Below are 22377 nucleotides of genomic sequence, written 5' to 3' on the forward strand. Positions count from 1 at the left end.
GCATAGCTGTAATTGAATTTTCAGCTTATGCAGTCTCTTGAGTAACAATGTGAAATTTTATCCTCTGTGAGATAAAGTAATATTGTTTTTTTTTTTTTTTGCTCTTTTCTCCAAATTTCAAATATTTGCCATTTTCTTTGGTTATTTTTGAAATTCAGCTTTAGGCGGAGGGTAAATAGCATAATGGTTATGCAAACAGACTTTCATGCCTGAGGCTTCAAAGTCCCAGGTTCAATCCCCCGTACCACCATATGCCAGAGCTGAACAGTGCTCTGGTTAAAAATAATAATAAATAAATAAATAAAATGAAATTCAGCTTTAGTCATCTCAGGCTGAGGAGCCATAACCTCTTTTTAACTCATGTTCATAGGAAGTTGCAGAGTCTCTTGGGTCATTTTTGTTACTTTCCTGGACTATTGCTGCTATAATTTTATGAATGGAATGACAGGATGGCATACCTTCATTTAGCTGTGTAATGCATTTTTACAAAAAACTCTGATAGGTTAGTTCTTAAATATTAAAAAAAAGACTAATTACTTTCTATCTTACAGTTTATAATGCCAAAAAAGGCATTCATTTGCATAGTTTAAGAACTTGCTTCCTTTTTAAAATGTATTTATTTATTTATTTATTCCCTTTTGGTTGCCCTTGTAGTTTTTATTGTAATAGTTATTATTGTTGTTGATGTCGTCGTTGTTGGATAGGACAGAGAGAAATGGAGAGAGAAGGGGAAGACAGAGGGGGAGAGAAAGATAGACACATGCAGACCTACTTCACCACTGTGAAGGGACTCCCCTACAGGTGGGGAGCTGGGGGCTTGAACCGTGATCCTTATACCGGTCCTTGTGCTTTGCACCACTTGAGTTTAACCCGCTGCACTGCCACCCAACTCCCAAGAACTAGCTTCCTTTTAACAATATTCAGTCTGCTAAGGCATGTGGATTTCCACTACTCAGATAGTAGAGTTGAAAGAGATATTTTAAGGTCTTCTGAACCCTATCTTTGTAGGGAAATTTATTTTAAAATTCCAGCCAATCATATTTGCCATTTACTTTCTTAAATCTTATGTTTACTGATATCTTAGTCAGCCAACTATTAATAGTAAGTCCCCATCAAGGAAACTGGCAGTTTTGGGGAGTCACAAAACTGTCACTTTCTCAACATTGTCTCATATTTTCAACCCTCAGAAATACATTTTATCTGTTTAGTGACTGTATCTGATATTTAGATATTCTGACAACAGATGTCACTCACTTTCACCAATATTTATATGGTTATTTAAATAAGTAAAGAGGAACTAGATATTACAAACAGGTCCAACACAGGTAAGGAAACTGAAACAGTTATCAAAAACCTTCCCCCCAAAAAAGTTCTGAACCAGGTGGTTTTACCAATGAATTCTACAAAACCTTTAAGGAAGAGTTATTATCTCTACTTTTAAAAGTCTTCCAGAAGACCGAAGACACTGGAATACTCCCTGCCAGCTTCTATGAAGCCAACATCACTCTGATACCAAACGCAGACAGGGACACAACCAAAAATGAAAACTACAGACAAATATCTCTGATGAACATAGATGCTAAAATATTGAACAAAATTCTAGCCAACTGGATACAGCAGTATATTAAAAAGATTGTTCATCATGACCAAGTGGGGTTTATCCTAGGGATGAAAGGTTGGTTTAATATACGTAAATCAATTAACGTGATCCACCAAAACCAAAAACCATATGGTCATATCAGTAGATGCAGAGAAAGCCTTTGACAAAATACAACATCCCTTTATGATCAAAACACTACAAAAAATAGGAATATATTGAAAATTCCTAAAATAGTGAAGTCTGTATATAGCAAAACTACAGCGAGCATCATACTCAATGGTGAAAAACTGGAAGCATTTCCCCTCAGATCAGGTAATAGACAGGGCTGCCCACTATCACCATTACTATTCAACACAGTATTGGAAGTTCTTGCCATAGCAATCAGGCAGGAACAAGGTATTAAAGGGATACAGATAGGAAGAGATGAAGTCTAACTCTTCCTATTTGCAGATGACATGGTAGTATACATAGAAAAACCTAAAGAATACAGCAAAAAGCTTTTGTTAATCATCAGGCGATACAGTAAGGTGTCAGGCTACAAAATCAACATTTAAAAGTCAGTGGCATTCCTTTATGCAAACACTAAGTTAGAAGAAGATGAAATCCAGAAATCAATTCCTTTTACTTTAGCAACAAAAAACAATAAAATATCTAGGAATAAACCTAACGAAAGAAGTGAAAGACTTGTATAATGTAAATTATGAGTCACTACTCAAGGAAATAGGAAAATACACAAAGAAATGGAAAGATATTCCATGTTCATGGGTTGAAATAATTAACGTCATCAAAATGAATATACTACCCAGAGTCATATACAAATTTAATGCTATCCTCATCAAGATCTCAACCACATTTTTTAGGAGAATAGAACAAATGCTACAAATATTTGTCTAGAACCAGAAAAGATCTAGAATTACTAAAACAATCTTGAGAAGAAAGAACAGAATTGGAGGCATCACACTCCCAGATCTCAAACTGTATTGTAGGGCCATTGTAATCAAAACTGCTTGATACTGGAACATGAATATGCATATTGAACAGTGGAATAGAATTGAGAGCCCAGAATCAAGCCCCCACACCTATGGACATCTAGTCTTTGACAAAGGTGCCCAGACTATTAAATGGAGAAAGCAGAGTCTCTTCAACAAATGGTGTTGCAAAAAATGGGTTGAAACATACAGAAGAATTAAATTGAACCACTATATTTCACCAAATACAGAAGTAAATTCCAAGTGGATCAAGGACTTGGATGTTAGACCAGAAACTATCAGATACTTAGAGAAAAATATTGGCAGAACTTTTTTCTGCATAAATTTTAAAGACATCTTCAATGAAATGAATCCAATTACAAAGAAGACTAAAGCAAGTATAAACCTATGGGACTACATCAAATTAGAAGCTTCTGCACAGCAAAAGAAAACACTACCCAAACCAAGAGACCCCTCACATAATGGGAGAAGATCTGTACATGCCATACATCAGACAAGAGTTTAATAAGCAAAATATATAGAGTTTGCCAAACTCAACCACAAGAAAACAAATAACCCCATCCAAAAATGGGGAGAGGACATGGACAGAATATTCACCACAGAAGAGATCCAAAGGCTGAGAAACACATGAAAAAAATGCTCTATGTCTTTGATTGTCAGAGAAATGCAAATAGAGACAACAATGAGGTACCACTTCACTCCTGTGAGAATGTCATACATCAGAAAAGGTAGCAGAGACAAATGCTGGAGAGGTTGTGGGGTCAAAGGAACCCTCCTGCATTGCTGGTGGGAATGTAAATTGGTCCAACCTCTGTGGAGAACAGTCTAGAGAACTCTTAAAAGGCTAGAAATGAACCTACCCTGTGATCCTGCAATTCCTCTCCTGGGGATATATCCTAAAGAACCCAACACACCCATCCAAAAAGATTTGTGTATACCTATGTTCTTAGCAGCACAATTTGTAATAGCCAAAACCTAAAAGCAACCCAGGTGTCCAACAACAGATGAGTGGCTGACCAAGTTGTGTTATATATACAAAATGGAATACTACTCAGCTATTAAAATGGTGACTTCACCATTTTCAGCCCATCTTGGATGGAACTTGAAGAAATCATGTTAAGTGAAATAAGTCAGTAACAGAAGGATGAATAGGGAATGATCTCACTGTCAGGCAGAAGTTGAAAAACAAGATCAGAAGAGAAAACACAAGTAGAACCTGGAGTTGGTATATTGTACAAAAGTAAAAGACTCTGGTGTGTGTGTGTGTGTGTGTGTGTGTGTGTGTGTGTGTGTGTGTGTGTGTGTGTGGAGTACAAGTCCAAAAAGATGACAGAGGACCTAGTGGGGGTTGTATTGTTATGTGGAAATCTGAGAAGTGTTATGCATGTACAAACTATTGTATTTACTGCCGAATGTAAAACGTTAATCCCCCAATAAAGAAATTTTTTTTAAAAGTCAGTACGTGTATATTTTGAGTTAATAGACACCTTATGAGTAATAATGGACTACCATTGAATTAATACACACCTTATGAGTAATAATGGACTACCATTCTAGATACTAGATCCTAAATCTAACCAATAGAGATAACGTAAATTTACCCTGTTATAATAAGCAATTCTGGACTCAGGGTCAGATGTCCATTTTGTTATATAAATAATTAAGCCACTAGGGAAAAAAACACCACATCAATACTTTGGTTCTTATCAAAATTTTTTTTTGATTTAAAAAAAATTATTTATTTATTTTCCCTTTTGTTGCCCTTGCTTTTATTGTTGTAGTTATTATTGTTGTCATTGTTAAATAGGACAGAGAGAAATGGAGAGAGGAGGGGAAGACAGAGAAGGGGAGAGAAAGACAGACACCTGCAGACTTGCTTCACCACTTGTGAAGGGACTCTGCTGCAGGTGGGGAGCTGGGGGCTCGAACTGGGATCCTAACACCAGTCCTTGCACTTTGTGCCACGTGCACTTAACCCGCTGCGCTACTGCCCAGCTCCCCTCATAAAAATTTCTAATGCACCTATGTTTACTCTAGGGAGACAGTGGAAATAAGATTTTAATAATACATTACCATCAATTACTAGATAAAATTCCCATTTCTGTATAAGGTTTTACTACAATAAATAAGCAGATAAAATGAAGGTAATCACTTTTTTGGGGGGACCATAGTGATCAAGAAAAATCCTTTAGATTTTAGGAAGATATTATAGATATTAAAACACTTAAGACTTATACTGGTTTTAGTAAAAAATACTCATACATGTTGGATTTACTCACTTACTATTTTTTTCTTGAAGTTTTTTTTCAGACTAAGTTAAAATGCCAAAAATAAAGTCTAAAATATTCCAGATAGGTTCTTCCCCAGCCCACCACATTCATTTTGTGCACATTCAGACACATTCATTTTGTGCTAAGACAGAAGGGTTTTTGAAGAACTGCTTACAATTTCTCTGTTCTTTTTCTTGATTATTCACTGTATTTGACACTGACTGTAATCTTTAGGGAAGAATTTGGTTTCCTTATGAAAACTCCATACCTGGATTGTTAAACACTTCTGAACAGTTTATTTTATTCCTTCTTCCCAGCAGGAGGAAGTTGCTTTTTTTTTTTCCCTCTCTCTCTCTCTGGTGGTTTTCTCATCAGTCTACTGCTTCCTTTCTCATCCTTTCCCCCTGGCTTTCTTCTACTTTGATTTTTAAATTTTTTCTTGTCACTAGTGCGTCACTGCTCTGGGCTGACTTGTTCAGAGAAAGACAAAGACCAAAACAAAAACAAAGGGAGAAACATCATAGCTTGAAGCTATGGGGTCAAAGGAACCCTCCTGCATTGCTGGTGGGAATATAAACTGGTCCAACCCCTGTGGAGAGCAGTCTGAAGAACTCTCAGAAGGCTAAAAATGAACCTACCCTGTGATCCTGCAATTCCTCTCCTGGGGATATATCCTAAGGAACCCAACACACCCATCCAAAAAGATTTGTGTATACCTATGTTTTTAGCAGCACGTTTTGTAATAGCCAAAACCTAAAAGCAATCCAGGTGTCCAACAACTGATGAATTTCAACATTGAAGCTTCCCCCAGTGCTGTGGGGGTCAGGGCTCAAACCTGGGTTCTTCTTCTTCTTCTTTTTTTTTTTTTTTTTGAAGAAAACTTAAATTAGGAAGAGGATGATTTTGGAAGTCCCAGAAGAGACTACTAGAATTCCACGGCGGAGTTAGACTGAAAACAGCCTGTTGTTCTCTCTTCATCTGGCAGCTCTCCAACACAATCTGTCTATTTAATACCCTGAAGTGGGTTGGCTAAAATCTGGTGACTGGTAGATAGATTACAATATCCAGCTTCAGGGAATCCTTACTTACTAGAAAATAAGAATATAGTATGTGTCATGTCTGTCTTTTAAATTTTTTTATAAATGATTTACTAATCACTAACAAGATTGTAAGATATCTGGGGTATAATTCCATACAGTTCCCACCACTAGAGTCCCATCCCCTCCACTGGAAAAAATAACTGAGACAGTTCAGAAAGCTCATTATGAAATCAACTTAAGAAAATAAAAATTTAAGAACTTAGTGATCATTTTTCCAAAGAATTACAAAGCACAGAGAAACAATAACAGCAACAATGACAACAACAACAACAACAGCAAAACTCCAAACAGAACTGCAGGGCCTAAAAGATACTTTTAATGTAGTTGAGGTTGAGGTAAGAGCCCTCAGAAGTAGACTAAATCAGGTGGAGAAGAAAATATTAACACTAGAACACACAACCATCACACTGTGAATTTAAAACTCTTGGAGGGAAAAGGTTTAGAAAAAATGAACCGAAGCCCTTCTTCACAAAATAACAGACTCCAACCGGAAGATGAATATCAGTTATTGAGATGCCTAAGGAATAGAAGAGGGAAGGAGGAGAAAATTTAGCAGAAAAATTTCTGTACCCGAGCAATATTCAAATACATAGAAACCCAAGAAGGTGACTTGGGTTAAAAGAATAAACATTATTAAAATGGTCATTCTACCAAAAAACAATCTACAAGTTCCATGCAATCCCTACCAAAATTCCAATGGCATTTTCAAGCAAATTGAACAACTTGTTCAAAATTTTGGGTGGTACCACAAAAGGCTATGCATGACCAAATCACTTCTGAGAAAAAAAGGAAAATATGAATGTATCATGCTCCCCAACTTCAGTTGATACAACAAAGCAATAGTAATCAAAACAGCATGGCACTAAAATAAAAATGGACACTTGGATCAATGGAGCAGAATCAAAAGGCCAGAAATTAGCCCACACATATACAACCACCTAACATATGACAAAGGGGCCAAAACCACTCAGTGGGATAAAGGTCTCTTCAACAGATGCTGCTGGAAAAATTGCACTGCCATGTTTAGAAAAATAAAACCACTACCTAACAACATACACCAAGGTCAAATCAAAATGGATTAAAAAGATTTAGATACTAGACCAGAAGCTCTGAAATTTATAGAAGAAAATGTCAGTGAGACTTTGCAGGACCTTCACATCAAAGATATAATTGGAGACTTAACTCCCTGGGCATGGGAAATGAAAATAAGAATAAACAAATGGGATTACATGAAACTAAAGAGCTTCTACACACTGAAAGCAAACTACACAAGGAGAACCAGGCAACCAAGTAAATGGGAGTAGATATTTGCACTTCAGACAAATGACTTGTATGAAACGTCTATGCAGTAATGGTACAGATCTACAAAAGAAGCAAAAATAACCCAATAAAAAAGTGGGTCAAAGAACTAAACATACAAGTTTTCTAAAGAAGAGATCCACACAGTCTACAAACACATGAGGAAATGCCCCACTTCACTTATCATTAGAGAAATGCTAATTAAAACTAAACTGAAATCCCACCTCACACTGAGAGAATGGCTCACATCAGCAAACCAGGAAATGACAGGTTTTGGAGAGGTTGTGCAGAAAAGGGAACTCTGCTACATTGCTGGTGGGAATGCAAAATGGTACAGTATGGAAACCTTACAGAGAGTTCTTAAACAAATAAAAATGGAATTACTTTATGGTCTAGCAATATCTTTCTTAGGCATTTATCCAGTGGACATTAAAAAACTAATCATGTTCATAGCTGCATTATTCCCATTATTATTATTAATATTATTCCCAACAGCCAAAATGTAGAAGCAGCCTAAATGCTCATTAGCAGATGACTGAATAAAGAATTTATGGGACATATACATTACATGGAATACTACTCTGCAGTCAAAAAATATGATATTGTGCTCTTTGGGACAAAGTGGATGGAACTGGAGGTGATTATGCTTAGCGAAATTTAAAAAGAGATGAAAGACAGCTGCCAGATGGTTTCCCTCATATATGGAATCTAGAGATCTGATTTACATGAACTTGCCAAAAAAAAAAAAAAATCCCAACAAAGCAGAAGTAAGCAAACTGTAAGGCTTGGGAGAAGTGTGGTGGCAATCTTTGGGGGGTGGGACACAGAACTTTGGTGGTGGGTGTGGTGTGGAGCTCTACATTATAATCTTACAGTCTTGTAACGTAACAAAAATTATTAAAAGGAAATTTAAAAAATGATGGTATTTAAGTAAGAAAGACTTAAGTTCTTAGCTCGGTGGCCCCAAGCAAGATAATTTTCTTCTTTATGCCTCTTCTCCGGGGAATAAGAGAGCCTTCATCTGTGGGATTGCATCATAGTTGCATCTGTTTCATGTTGCAGTAATACAAAGTGCTCAGCACCTTGTCTGGCCCTTTCTGTGTGATTCAATATTATTGGTTTGCAGTTCCATTTCATGCCACACGATAACACAAATGATTTCCTAAGTGGTCATGAAAAGCAGGAATCATGGTTTTTTGTTTTTTTTTTTAAAGTTTGATCAAGATTTAAGAATCTGCCATAAAATTTTAACTTGACAATGGAAATCTGTCCTCTGCTTATGAGTGGGGAGAATGGCTGCTGAGGACATGATATAGATGAATCACAAGCCTCATGGAGAGTCAGAGATGAGCTACAAGCCACCTCCTGGAGGTGTCTTTAAGAACCAGATTCAAATAGGAAATTCCTGCACAGCTTCAGAGGTTTATACAGAGCAGTTTTCCACGCAGAGGGAGGAGAACAAGATGGAAAGAGCCATCAAACGTTACGAGGTCCCTTCCCTGCAGCACATAAACAAAGTGAGGTGGAAAACAAAACAGAAAGTCTGCATGATAATCCTCAGCAAGGCTCAGTACCGTGAAAGGGCATTTTCGTTCAGATGTGGGAAACTGTGCCAGAAAAGCTGAAGGCAGACAGGCCAAGCCAAATTAGAACGGACTGAAAACTTTGTCATACCTTTGTAATTCACACAGCAGCATATTCACCTCGACCACAAGCTGTCCAGATGTTGGCCATCTGACTTCTTTATAGCTGTGGTCTGTTTTTTCTTTTAAAGACCTCCTTTCTCTCTCTGTTCCCAGACACTTGGTGTTTCTCTTGAAGAAGAATATAGAAGAAGTTGTCTTCCCATTTTTTTTTCAAGACTATATGAGAAGCAATTTTCCCAATTTTCAAGACTATATGAGAAGCATTTTGAAATTTGCAAAGTCCTTGATGGGCTAATATTTTATCAAAGAGATTTAACCAAGTCATGGGCAGCTTTTGGTAGTCAAGACTGGAGGAGAGTCTGGTTTTGTCACTTAGAGATTGTTTGAGCTCAGCCAAGAGAATTAAAGATGGTAGTGCTGATGCCTAGCTCATTGGATTGAATGAGATAATGTCCTAAAAATATTAGCCAGTGTGCTCAGCTCATAGTAATCATGATCATGATTACTAATTCCTTTTTGGTTATTGCTAAATGAATTTTAAAATCTGTTTTATTCCGGGCATCATTAATGCTTATGAGTTCTGCAGATAAAAGCTTCCAAGACAGGAGCTAAAGATAGAATCAATTTATTGGTGACTGACATTTCTTAAAGGCTTAAGAGAGGATACAGTTCTGTTTGAGATCTAGAGAACATCTATGTGGACATATATGTCTCTTAACACTGGGCAGAGCACCTGAAAACGTGTTGGTAACACATGGTGAATTGAATTTACATGCTTGTATTGAAGGCAGTTTTTACCATTTGACCCAAGACTAGCCTCATTCACTCCACTAAGCCTCTTCCACTCCTCCTCAGCCACATCCCCACTTAGAAGAGGACTTGGAAACTGCTAGGAAGGCCTGAAACTAAACTCTGCCTACTAAGTAGAACAGAGTGGGGTGAAGGTTAAGGTAAAAAGTTGTGTTAACACTGAGAGGTATGAGTCAGGATTAGTTTATGCAAACTGAATCCTTTAGTAACATAACTTGTTTTCCCTCTTTGAAACAAATGAAAGTAAAACACAAAAACTCACCTATTATATAGAACAAACTTCCCCATAAACAAAGGAAATGGAGTTCGCTCTTCTTGCAGTGTATCAGTGCAACTGTTTTAGAGAAAGCTGGAGAGGAGACTGGGAAGTGTTTTCTGTGCAGCAAGAGAATTTTCCCCTTTGGTGATGTTAAATGTCAACACATTTCAATGGTGAGCATAAGGTCTGACAGCACAAAGATGATCTTCTCCAGTGACATGTGTGGCAAAACAACAGCTGTGATTGTTTTAGGTAATGGAAAAATAATTAATGTGTAGTACACAATGCTGGAAAACATTTGCATTTGATAAAAAATAACACCATCCCTTCCCAAGTTTCTGATTATACAGGCAAAGAAAGAAATGGTTTCCAAATTTAGCTAATCATCAGCATAACTTAGGGCTATTCTAAAACATTCCTGCATCCCAGACACTGTCAAGGAGGGCTGTGATTAGCAAGTCTAAAGAGAAATTCTGGATATTTTCTATACAACTCCTCAAGGGACCTTGATGGTAATCTAGTTTGGGAACTACTCCTTTGACTTGCACCTTGCTGTCTTCCTAGTTGGTTTGTATCTTTATCTGACCTTCTTAAAGTGTCTTAAATCAAGCAGTTTTTGAGACAAGGTTTATGTGTTAAAAGAAAATGTATGTATTGTCAGCTTGAATGATAATTGAGGTTTCAAAGTCAGAACTGTAGAACTCTTGTTCCTCTCAGTTGGTGTGAAATAATTGAAGTTCATCAAGTTCACTCAATAAATATTTATCGCACTGCTATGTCAGACTCTACTCAATGTGCCAGTCATATAAGGTGAGCACGACAGAAAATATCACACTTCTTATAGAGCTGACATTTTAGTAGGTATGGGGAAAAAAAAGAATGACATGGAATGAAAGGAAATGATGGTGTAAAAAAGTGATGGGAGAGAGTGGAAGTAGGAATTTGTGTGCATAAGTGTGAGCTTGCAATATGGATTGTAAAGAAGGTAGTTAGGGTAGGCCTCCTTGAGATTAAATGGAAGGAAAAATTTGAAGGATGGTAGAGTTGGCAATACTGATGTTTGGTTGAAGGAACTTCTAGGTAGAGGAATGAGTACATGCCAAAGTCTAGGAGTGAGTGTTCTAGTTTCCTGCGGCAGCTGCAACAGGTTAGCTGAGAACAACAGAGGCTTCTTCTGCAGACGTGGAATACAAAAGCCCCAAGTCAGCATCACTGGTTCCTTATTAGCACACACTTTCTAATGAATTCATCAGCAAACATTGTTGGCTCTGCCTTTGGAATATAACCTGATTTCTACCTCTCTGATTGCCCCTTCTGTTTGTAATCATTCTGACCTATGCTACTTTTAATTTTCACTCTGCCACAGTGAACAAACATACCCTAACCAGGTTTTTTATAACCAAAGTATGTAACTTTCCTGTTAAAAACTTTCCAGAGGTTCCCTGTCACTTTAAGAATAAAATAAAAATCAAAAACATCAAAAGTCATTGCCAAACCCTGTCACAGATGGGGTTAATGACAGATACACCTGCAGTCTTATCTAGTTCAAATTTGGATATGGTCTATGAACTTAAGAGTCATTTTCACGCTTAAATGATGAAAAAGTAAAAAGGAATAAGACCTCCATGACTTTTGAAAATTGTTATTTAATTTCAGTGTCCATAAATAAAACTTTATAGAAACACAGCCATACCAGTGCATTTCGGTGTTGGCTATTACTGTGTACACACCACAGGGGCAGAATGGGTAGCTGCAGCGAGGATGACATGGTGGCAAAACCCAAAGGAATTCATAGCTGGCCCTTTGCAGAAAAAAGTGTATTAATCTCCACTTTATGAGGCCTTATGTTAGCTGGAAGCACTAACTTCCTTTCCTCCCGTAGCCTCTTGTTTCTTAAAGTTTGCTTTAAATATGTTAATATTTGATGCTTCCTCCTTACAGATGTTTCTCCTAATGGTTTCATGGTTTCTAGATGTCCATTTAAATAGCTATCCTAAATGATATGGTATATCTAATTGTGTTTGAAATGTGCATTCCTATATGACTGGTGATGCTGATCATCTTTGTATATCTCTGCTCACAATTTGCATTCTTCTTTTAAGATTTTTATTTATAGAATGGAAATATTGAGAAGACTATAGGATAAGAGGGGTATAATTCCGGAAACACATTTCCTACCCCCAGAACTCCATATCCACTCCCTTCCCTTGATAGCTTCCCTATTCTTTATCCCTCTGGGAGTATGGACCCAGGATCATTATGGGGTGCAGAAGGTGGAAGGTCTGGCTTTTGTAATTGCTTCCCCACTGAACATGGGCATTGGCAGGTCAATCCACACTCCCAGCCTGTCTCTCTCTTTCCCTAGTGGGGCAAGGATATGGGGAGGTTGGACTCCAGGACACATGGTGGGTTTGTCTGCCCAGGGAAGTCAGGTTGGCATCATGATAGCACCTGGAACCTGGTGGCTGAAAAAAAGTTAAGCTATAGAGTAGAACAAATTGCTGATTAATCATGAACCTAAAGGCAAGAATATTGCAAATGAACATTTGGGCTCTTCATTTTGGAAAAAGCTAGTAGGTTTATTTTAGGTATATTCCAAGGGGCCCATGACTTTACTAGTTTTTGCTTGAGCCTGATATCTAATATGCAGGTGGACCCAGAAGAAAAAGAAAAGAAAAGAAAGGAAAAGTCTGGCTTTATTGAAAAATATAATACAAATTTGGTTTTTTGGAAATAAACATTATTTCACTTATTTATCCAGGTTTTAAGGTTTTCTGGAAGGAGACATTTTATTTACCTATTTTTATAATTTTCTTTAATTTTATGTATTTATTATTGGATAGAGACAGAGAGAAGTTGAGGGGGAAGGGGGAAATAAAGGAGAGAGATAGAGATACACTTGCAGCCTTTCTTTCCACTTATAAAGGTGACATGGGGCTTGAACCTGGGTCCTTGCTCACTATAATGTAAATGCTTGACCAGTGTCTGGCCCCACATTTTATTTATTTATTGCTTATTTATTTAAAGATTATTTTTAAACGATTTGTAATTTTTTAAATACTTATTCCCTTTTGTTGCCCTTATTGTTTTATTGTTGTTGTTATTGATGTCGCCATTATTGGATAGGACAGAGAGGAATGGAGAGAAAAGGGGAAGACGGGGAGAGAAAGACACCTGCAGACCTGCTTCACTGCCTGTGAAGCAACTCCCCTACAGGTGGGGAGCCGAGGGCTTGAACCGGGATCCTCATGCCAGTCCTTGGGCTCTGCGCCACGTGCGCTTAACCCGCTGCACTACCGCTCAACTCCCAAGATTTGTAATTTTTATGAAAGACATAGAGGGAGAAGGAAGGTGGAGACAGAGACAGAGTGAAAGAGAGAGAGACACCAGATTGCCTGTCAGTTCTGGCTTATGTTGTTGGGAGTTGAATGTGGCAGTTCTGGGACCTCAGGCATGTAAATATTGTGCTTTAACATGCCAAGCTATCACTCCTGAACCAGGAACAAACTTTAAAGACACTATGTGATTCAATTCAGAAATTAATTATCATTTATGATTTTATTGTAGAACATCTAACATGTTTCTTACATATAGTAGAGTAAAAAGTAAGAAAAAATAAGTTCCCTTAACTTAGGAATACCACAAAGCTGGTTTTTTTCTTTTGTACTAAAAGTTAAGGAGAATGATTTACAATTCTAGAAACAATTCTGACAATACAAGTCAATTGAGCATTCCATGCATTGTCTTTTGTCACTTCTATTGTAGTGTCTCCTGAATTTCCAGTTATACTTGCTCCAAACCCTTGCTGTCATGTGATCATCAGGCATCTTCTTACCTTTAGTCCCCAGCATCCAGAACTAAGATAGGCATAGATAGGATGAGTCTCAGGTTCACTTGTGGGAAGCTCTGACATGCTCAGTGCCCACTTTGCCAGAAGCTTGACTGACTCAGCCAGAATAACTTAAGGTGAATGCTTCCAGAGCCAAGACTCATATTATACTAGCCTTAGCAATACTTTTTAATGCTTATGATTTTTTTCCTACCTGTATTTTATGTGCTCAGTGATTTGCAGGATTGTGTGTCAAACTCAATTCCAAACTATAAACTGTTTTTTTTAAAAGATTGTAAAACATTTAAAAGCACTGCTTGTTTCATTGTGTAGTTTATTTGTAAGTTTATTTCTTCTTCCAAAATTATATATAGTATATCTACACCTCCCTGATTAAATAGGTCTCTATTCTTCTCTGTAACAGAATATTTCAAGACTTTTAATAATATGAAATATTTGCCTTTTAATTAAACAGGTGTTACAGGAAACATAGGCCTTTTTTCCCTCTCATTCCAAGTGGCAGCACCTGCTGTCATTACAAACATATAAAACAAGAAATATCTATGTAATGATCACCAACCGGTGTTTATCACTTGACCATTTTGTGCTATATAGTACTGGGTTGTTTGTCAATCTCCACCATTGAGCACATTGGTCTGAGTGCAAATACTTCATCTCTCTTTTTACCACTGCATCTCAGGAAGCTAACACTGTACTCTACATGCCTGTTTAATAAATAAATGAAGGTATGAACTTTTCAGACGTTTTTCTTTTTCATTTTCCTCTTCTTCAGATAGTGCAAATAATACCTCTCTTGCAAAGCTGTTGTGAAGATGCCACGATAAAAGATAGGTATGTTCTCAATCTAAGTAGTGAAGAAATAGAATCCAATTAAGAAAGGACTATGAAAGCTGGGAAAAGGCAAGAGACTGGCTCACTTAATAATGGCCTTTTTGGGCAATACCAGACCACCCCATCACCTGGGGCTCTTGGATTCCCACACAAATATGATGGGACTAGACCTCTAATAGATCCCTTTCTCCACCATCACTGGTCCCTTCCATCAGGAACAGCCAGCGTTAGCCCTCTTGTGGGTATTCCCAGGACCTTGCCCTCACTACAAAGCCACAGTGGGAGGGGCTGCCCCACTCTCTGAAAGGAAGCTGAGTCATCCTGCCCTGACACTGGAGGAAGACTGATCCTAAAATGAGTGCAGCCTGGAATGTTCCCATCTGTGACTATGAACTGCAGGCCCAGACCAACAACGACTCAGAGGTTACACAGGCTCCTGCACTAAATATAAATATATATGGGTCCTGGGGGAGTAAACAGTTAATTTTACTCATTGATTTTTTTTTTCCAAGATTGGGAGCTACTATCTCCCCTAATCCAACTTTCTAGCCCCCTGTATTTCTTTTAACAGTTTCCTATGGTTTTCCCTGGAAAGGTCCTTCACGTACTACATGAGATTCACCGCAATCATTTTATCTTTTTGGGTTTAATTGTAAATGGTTTTGAGGCTTTTACTTCTGTCTCCTGTGACTTCTCATTTGTATATAGAAATGCCACGGATTTATGGATATTGAGTTTGTATCCTGCTCCTTTGCTGAATTTATTATTTCCAGATGTTATGTTGGTGGAGTCTTTGGGACTCTCTAGGTATATTTATCATGCCATCAGCAAATAGTGATAGTTTGATTTCTTCCTTCCATATATATATATATATAATATCTTTTCCTTTTCTGATTGCAGTGGCAAGTTCTATATTGAATAATATTGGAGATAGTGGACATTGTTGTCTGGTTCCAGGTTCTAGGGCAGGACTTATAGCAAGAACACATAGGCCCATTTAAGATTAAACCAATAAAGGGATTTATTTAGAAAGTCACAATAATCATGACAAGAAATGTTAAGAGAATAGGCAAAGTCTAAAATCTACAATCAAACCACCCAAGACCACCCTGTGTAAGGATAAGTCCAAAATCCAAAGCAACAGGAGCGTGCTGTGGTGAAGATGACCAGACCATGATCAGTAGGGAAGCAATTACAGAAGCCAGAACTCCCACCTTCTGCACCCCATAATGACCCTGGGTCCATACTCCCAGAGGGATAAAGAATAGGAAATCTATCAGGGGAGGGGATGGGATACAGAGTTCTGGTGGTAGGGATTGTGTGGAGTTGTACCTCTCTTGTCCTCTGTTTTTTGTCGGTGTTTCCTTTTTATAAATAAAATGTGAAAAAAAGTCCATGACTAGTTATACTACTACTAATAATAGTTATACTACAACTCTTGATACTGCTCAGTCCTAGGGAGGCAGCTCAGACTTAAAACACTTACCTTCCATGTGTTACACACTAGGTTTAATCACTGGCACCACATAAGAACATAAAGACAAAAATAAGTCAGAACCCCATTCACAGTTGAGCTATGTTTTGTGTTCTGTTTGTATATGTCATTTTCTCATAAAAAACTAAACTTTAAAGAAAGTCCAAAAAATTTTTTTTTTCTGTTGGTAATCTATAAAATAGCCAAATAATGTTTGGGAGACAAAAATTTATTTTTAGTAAAAATAAATAGAATATCATGTACTGATAAAAAATAGCATAAAGTAAAACAAAAGGTTTCTGCACATAAATAAGACATTTCTTGTACTCTATATAACTATATTACTATACAGTTTGGTGTATTTACTATATAGACTATATATTATATAGACTTTGGTATAGAGGGTAAAAACATGCTGAGAAAAGAAATGAGAATTGTGATTGAGTTTAGTTCTGACAGGAAAGGTTCTGCTAAGACAGTGTACACATGTATTTGCTAAAGAATAATTCAATTTCTATCTTTTTTAATGCATCACTTTGAATCTGTGCATATCTTTTTAAAAAGTATATTTATTTATTTATTGGATAGAGACAGCCAGAAATTTAGAATTTTCTCAAAGCTTTCCCCTTGCAGGTGGGGACCAGGGGCTCAAACCTGGGTCCTTGTGCATTGTATGTTCAGCCAGGTATGCCATCACCCAGCCCCAGTTTCCATCTTCTTAATTAAGCACTATGATCATCATAATAATACTATAATACTATGCATTTTAAAATGCTTTTGTACAAAATTCAGTGTTGCCTTTCTTACCCTCTTCCATTCATTCCTGCATTCCAAGATAAACAAGAAATCGAGGGCTGGGTGGTGGCAAACTAGTTGAGTGCACATGTCATAATGCGCTAGAAGCTGGGTTCGAGCCCCCAATCCCCACCTGGAGGAAGAAAGCTTTGTGAGTGGTGAAGCAGTGCTACAGGTCTCTCTCTCTCTCTCTCTCTCTCCCACCCCTTCCCACTCAGTTTCTGGCTGTCGCCAATAAATAAATATAAATAAATAAATAAATCTAAAAGAAAAAACAAGAAGCCAACAGTTTCAGGGCTTGGCAACAGCAGACTTGGTAGAATGCACACATTGCACATTGCAAAGCTCAAGGGCCCAGGTTCAAGCCCTTGCTCCACACATACAGGGGACAAGCTTCATTAGTGCTGGAGCACTACAGCAGGTATCAAGACAGAAAGAAAGAAAGAAAGAAAGAAAGAAAGAAAGAAAGAAAGAAAGAAAGAAAGAAAGAAAGAAAGAAAGAGAAAGAAACAAAGAAAGGAAAGAAGGGAGCAAGGGAGAGGGGGAGGGGGCTGGGTGGTGGTGCACCTGGTTGAGTGCACATGTTATAATGCGCAAGGACCTGGTTTGTGCCACCAGTCCCTACCTGCAGGGGGAAAGCTTTGAGTGGTGAAGCAGTGTTGCAGGTGTCTGTCTCCCCCCTTTTTTGTTCTTTTTATTTTATTATTATTATCTTTTATTTATTTGATAAAGACCGCCAGAAATTGAGAGGAAGGGTGAGAATAAGGAAGGAGACAGAGACACCTGCAGCACTGCTTCACCACTTATGAAGCCATATGCAGGTGGGGAGTGGGGGCTTGAACCGAGGTCCTTTCGCATTGTAACGTGCACTCAACCAGGTGTGTTACCAGCCAGTCCCTTCTCTCTCCTTCTCTCTTGATTTCTGACTGTCTCTATATAATAAGTAAATAAAATAATGAAAAAGGAAGAAAGAGAGAGGAGAAGAGAAAAGAAAGAAAGAGAATAAAAGGAAAAGAAATAAAAGGCCACCCAGAACAATGGAGTCATTGTGTAGGCACCAAACCACAGCAATAACCCAGGTGACAAAAAAAAAAAAATAAAAGAAGACAGTTTCCAGCAATGTGAACTGATTTATCTTCAGTTTAAAGAAAAAAAAACTCTAAAGTTTTCTTAAAGTTACTCATAGACCACAAAAGGAGTTGAACAGAATCCTTGTGAGGATATTACTAACCCATAAGTCTTGGTAATTTGATATATTTTATGTGCAGGTTGTGTTAATTATACATCGTTTAGAAAAACCCTTTTTTATTTAATAGTGTGAATGTCAGTCTCATTAGCCATCACTTTTTTTTAATTTTTATTTAAGAAAGGATTAATTAACAAAACCATAAGGTAGGAGGGGTACAACTCCACACAATTCCCACCACCCTATCTCCACAACCCACCCCCTCCCCTGATAGCTTTCCCACTCTCTATCCCTCTGGGATCATGGACCCAGGGTCATTGAGGGTTGCAGAAGGTAGAAGGTCTGACTTTTGTAATTGCTTCCCCGCTGAACATGGGCGTTGACTGGTCAGTCCATACTCCCAGTCTGCCTCTCTCTTTCCCTAGTAGGGTGTGTCTCTGGGGAAGCTGAGCTCCAGGACACATTGGTGGGGTCTTCAATCCAGGGAAGCCTGGCCAGCATCCTGGTGGCATCTGGAACCTGGTGATTGAAAAGAGAGTTAACATACGAAGCCAAACAAATTGTTGAGCAATCATGGACCCAAAGCTTGGAATAGTGGAGAGGAAGTGTTAGGGAGGTACTCACTGCAAACTCTAGTGTACTTCTGCTTTCAGGTATATATTTTGCAGTAGTTTATGGATACGTGTGCACATAAGCTCTCTCTCACAGAAACTGGTGTATATCTAGGTTATGGGACTTTGTTAGAAAGTGAACCACCTGAGATGAAATGAGAGTATACTATAAAAGGAAAGGTCTCACCCGAGTAATGAAGCCGAAGGGTTGTCATTCCACACGTGAAGTCTCTGGACACAGTCTGAGGTGAAGCATGTTGAGGTGGCAATCGTTGCGTTGGTTAGGTTGTGATCGGCGGATGCAATATTATTTGGTATGGATTGGGAGAGGCATACGGGAAAGTGGGCCCTATCTAAGGGTTCCACGACTGGGGGAAGTAGGGGCTCTATAGTGGAGATGTGAAGTTCCTGCTGTCTTAGGGTTCAAAAAGACAATCTATAGTTAATGTTATCATCACATTATTTGGTAATTGGGTTAACTTTGAAAAGTCCTTTTATTATGGTTTGCTGTACAGTATCCAGTATCTTGTATATAGCTGTGCTATTGGATGCTTCTAATCTACTTGGTCTAGGCTTTTGAGAGAGCCCACATATCAAATACACAGCCTATATATTAAAAAGATTCAGTTTGTGTTTTGAAAAACTTTGAGACATACAATTGATTTTCCCCCTCTCATATTAATTAACTAGTAATTTATATGTCTACATTTTGCTAGGAGTGTACATAAACACCATTCCCACCACCAAAAGACTGTGACCCCTCCCTCCCACCCACTCCCACCCCCTACTGTCCCAGGAAGCTGCATGTCTACCCCTCACCACAGGGTTTTTACTTTGGTGCCCTACTTACAGTTTGGTCAGGTCCTGCTTTTAGTTTCCCTTTCAGATCTTCTTCCTCAACTTCTGTTGATGAGTGGGATCATCCCATGCTCATCTTTATCTTTCTGACTTAGCTCACTTAACATAATTCCTTCTAGCTCTGTCCAAGATGGGTCAGAGAAGGTGGGTTCATTGTTCTTGATAGCTGCATAGTATTCCATTGTGTATATATACCACAGCTTTCTAAGCCACTCATCTGTTACTGGGCACCTGGGTTGCTTCCAGGTTTTAGCTATTATGAATTGTGCTGCTATGAACATAGGAGTACACACCTCTTTTTGGTTGGGTGTTATGGAGTCCTTGGGGTATAACCCCAGGAGAGGAATTACTGGATCATATGGAAGGTCCATGTCTAGCCTTCTGAGAGTTTTCCAGACTGCTCTCCACAGAGGCTGTACCAATTTACATTCCCACCAGCAATGTAAAAGGGTTCCTCTGTCCCCACATCCTCTCCAGCATTTGTTGCTGCTGTCCTTTTTGATGTATGCCATTCTTACATGAGTGAGGTGGTATCTTAGTGTTGTCTTAATTTGCATTTCTCTGACAATCAGTGACCTAGAGCAGTTTTTCATATGTTTGTTAGCCTTTTGGATCTCTTCTGTAGTGAATGTTTTGTTCATATCCTCTGCCCATTTTTGGATGGGGTCATTTGCTTTTTTGGTGCTAAGTTTGCTGAGCTCTTTATATATTTTGGTGATTAGTTTCTTGTCTGATGTGTGATTAGCCATCACTTTTATCTCTTAGGAAGAAGATACAGTGAATAATAATTTCCCTTTGTTTTCTGTGAATGTAAGTATAAAAATAATGTTTATTTTATCTTCAGTGCTTGTAGCCCCTCTTTCTCTCAAATTGTTTTCAAATAAATTTTATAATTTGAGAAGAGAAGACTGGGGATGGATTATAAACCATAGTTTGAACTATTTCAGGTTTGTACAAAGGTAAAAACAAGAACAGGCTGCTAGAAGGTCCACTTGTATAGGTAAAAAAAAAACTTTATTTTTTCCACCAAGGTTATCTGTGGGGCTTGGTGCCTTCATTATGACTCCACCATTCCCTGTGGCTTTTTTTTTCTTTTCTCTTTCTAATAGAGACAGGGAGAAGTAGAGAAGAGACAGGGGAGAGAGGAGATGGAGAGAAAAAGAAATATCTGCAGAACTGCTCTACTGTTCATGAAAGTACCCCCCCACACACACAAATGGGGGCCAGGGTTTTGAGCCTTAATCCTCTAGCATAGGAACCTGTGCTGGGTGCCGGTTGGTAGTGCAGCAGGTTAAGCGCAGATGCTGTGAAGCACAAAGACCAGCTTTAAAGATCCCGGTTTCAACCCCTGGCTCCCCACCTGCAGGGAGGTCGCTTTGCACGTAGTGAAGCAGGTCTGCAGGTGTCTGTCTTTCTACCCCCGCCCGCTCTGTCTTCCTCTCCTCTCTCAGTTTCTCTCTGTCCTATCCAACAATAGCAACAGCAACAACAGTAATAACAAGGGCAACAAAAGGGAAAAAATGGCATCCAGGAGCAGTGGATTTGTAGTGCTTGCATGGAGCTCCAACGATAACCCTGAAGGCAAAATGAATGAATGAATGAATTAATTAATTAAAATAAATTTTAAAAGAAACGGTGCTTTACTGAGTGCCACTTCCCAGTCCAGGTAATAAAATTATGAATAGACCAACAAGGTAGTTTTTAAAAATTTTTTAGTGATTTGATAATTGATTTACAAAATTATAACAGAGGTAGAATTCTACACCTTTCCTACCACCCCCGTTGGAAACTGCAGTAGCTCTCTCAAGGCCATAGATATGGGTTGACTATTATTTCTATAACTATCTGTATTTATATAGATTTGCCCAGTTTTTCTGTGGTCTTGCCTTCTCTTCCTTCCTTTTTTCTTCTCCTTTTCTTCTTCTTCTGCTCTTTTTTCTCTTCCTTTCTTTTTTTTTATTGTTGTAGTTATTATTGTTGTTGTCGTCGTTGTTGGATAGGACAGAGAGAAATGGAGAGAGGAGGGGAAGACAGAGAGGAGGAGAGAAAGATAGACACCTGCAGACCTGCTTCACCGCCTGTGAAGCGACTCCCCTGCAGGTGGGGAGCCGGGGTTTGAACCGGGATCCTTATGCCGGTCCTTGTGCTTTGTGCCACCTGCGCTTAACCCGCTGCGCTACAGCCCGACTCCCTTTCTCTTCCTTTGTAAGTCACACCTATACCTGTTATTATTCTGAAGAGCCTTCCTTTTTTCCTCTTCTCTGATTTGATATTGGTTATTTAAAATATTTGATTTTAATCTCATTAAGATAAATGACTTCATCTTGGCTCCACTTCCAACTGAATAGTACCTTTGAGGTCGAGGGATCACTAAGCCTTTGCTAAGATAGACTTTTGTAAAGAAAGTAACAGACCCCCAAATTATGTTTCTTCTGTCCGCTAATATCTTCAATAAGACAGGGATCTGGAAGATTTTATGATTTTCAGATAATTTTCATATACGTTGTCTATTTTGATCCTTATAATAACATGCAATGATATGAACAGAGAATTGTGGAGGTAGTCTACCCTGCTAATCCTGTAATGTATGGTTACACTAAGACTCAAAGAAAGAATATTAATCACCTGATGTTGTAATATCAGTTATTAGCAGAGAAAGTGCATTTGTTTTTGTGTGTATCACTAGTGTTTCACACAAGCTAGGTCTCACTTTCTTCTAGGATGACTTTTCCAGAGAAAGAGTATTTGTTAAATCTACTATTTTTCTCTTTCAAATATAGGCATTAAAAATGTGATGAC

The sequence above is a fragment of the Erinaceus europaeus genome, chromosome 19, assembly GCF_950295315.1.
Source record: "Erinaceus europaeus chromosome 19, mEriEur2.1, whole genome shotgun sequence".
In the NCBI taxonomy this organism is placed as follows: Eukaryota; Metazoa; Chordata; class Mammalia; order Eulipotyphla; family Erinaceidae; genus Erinaceus; species Erinaceus europaeus.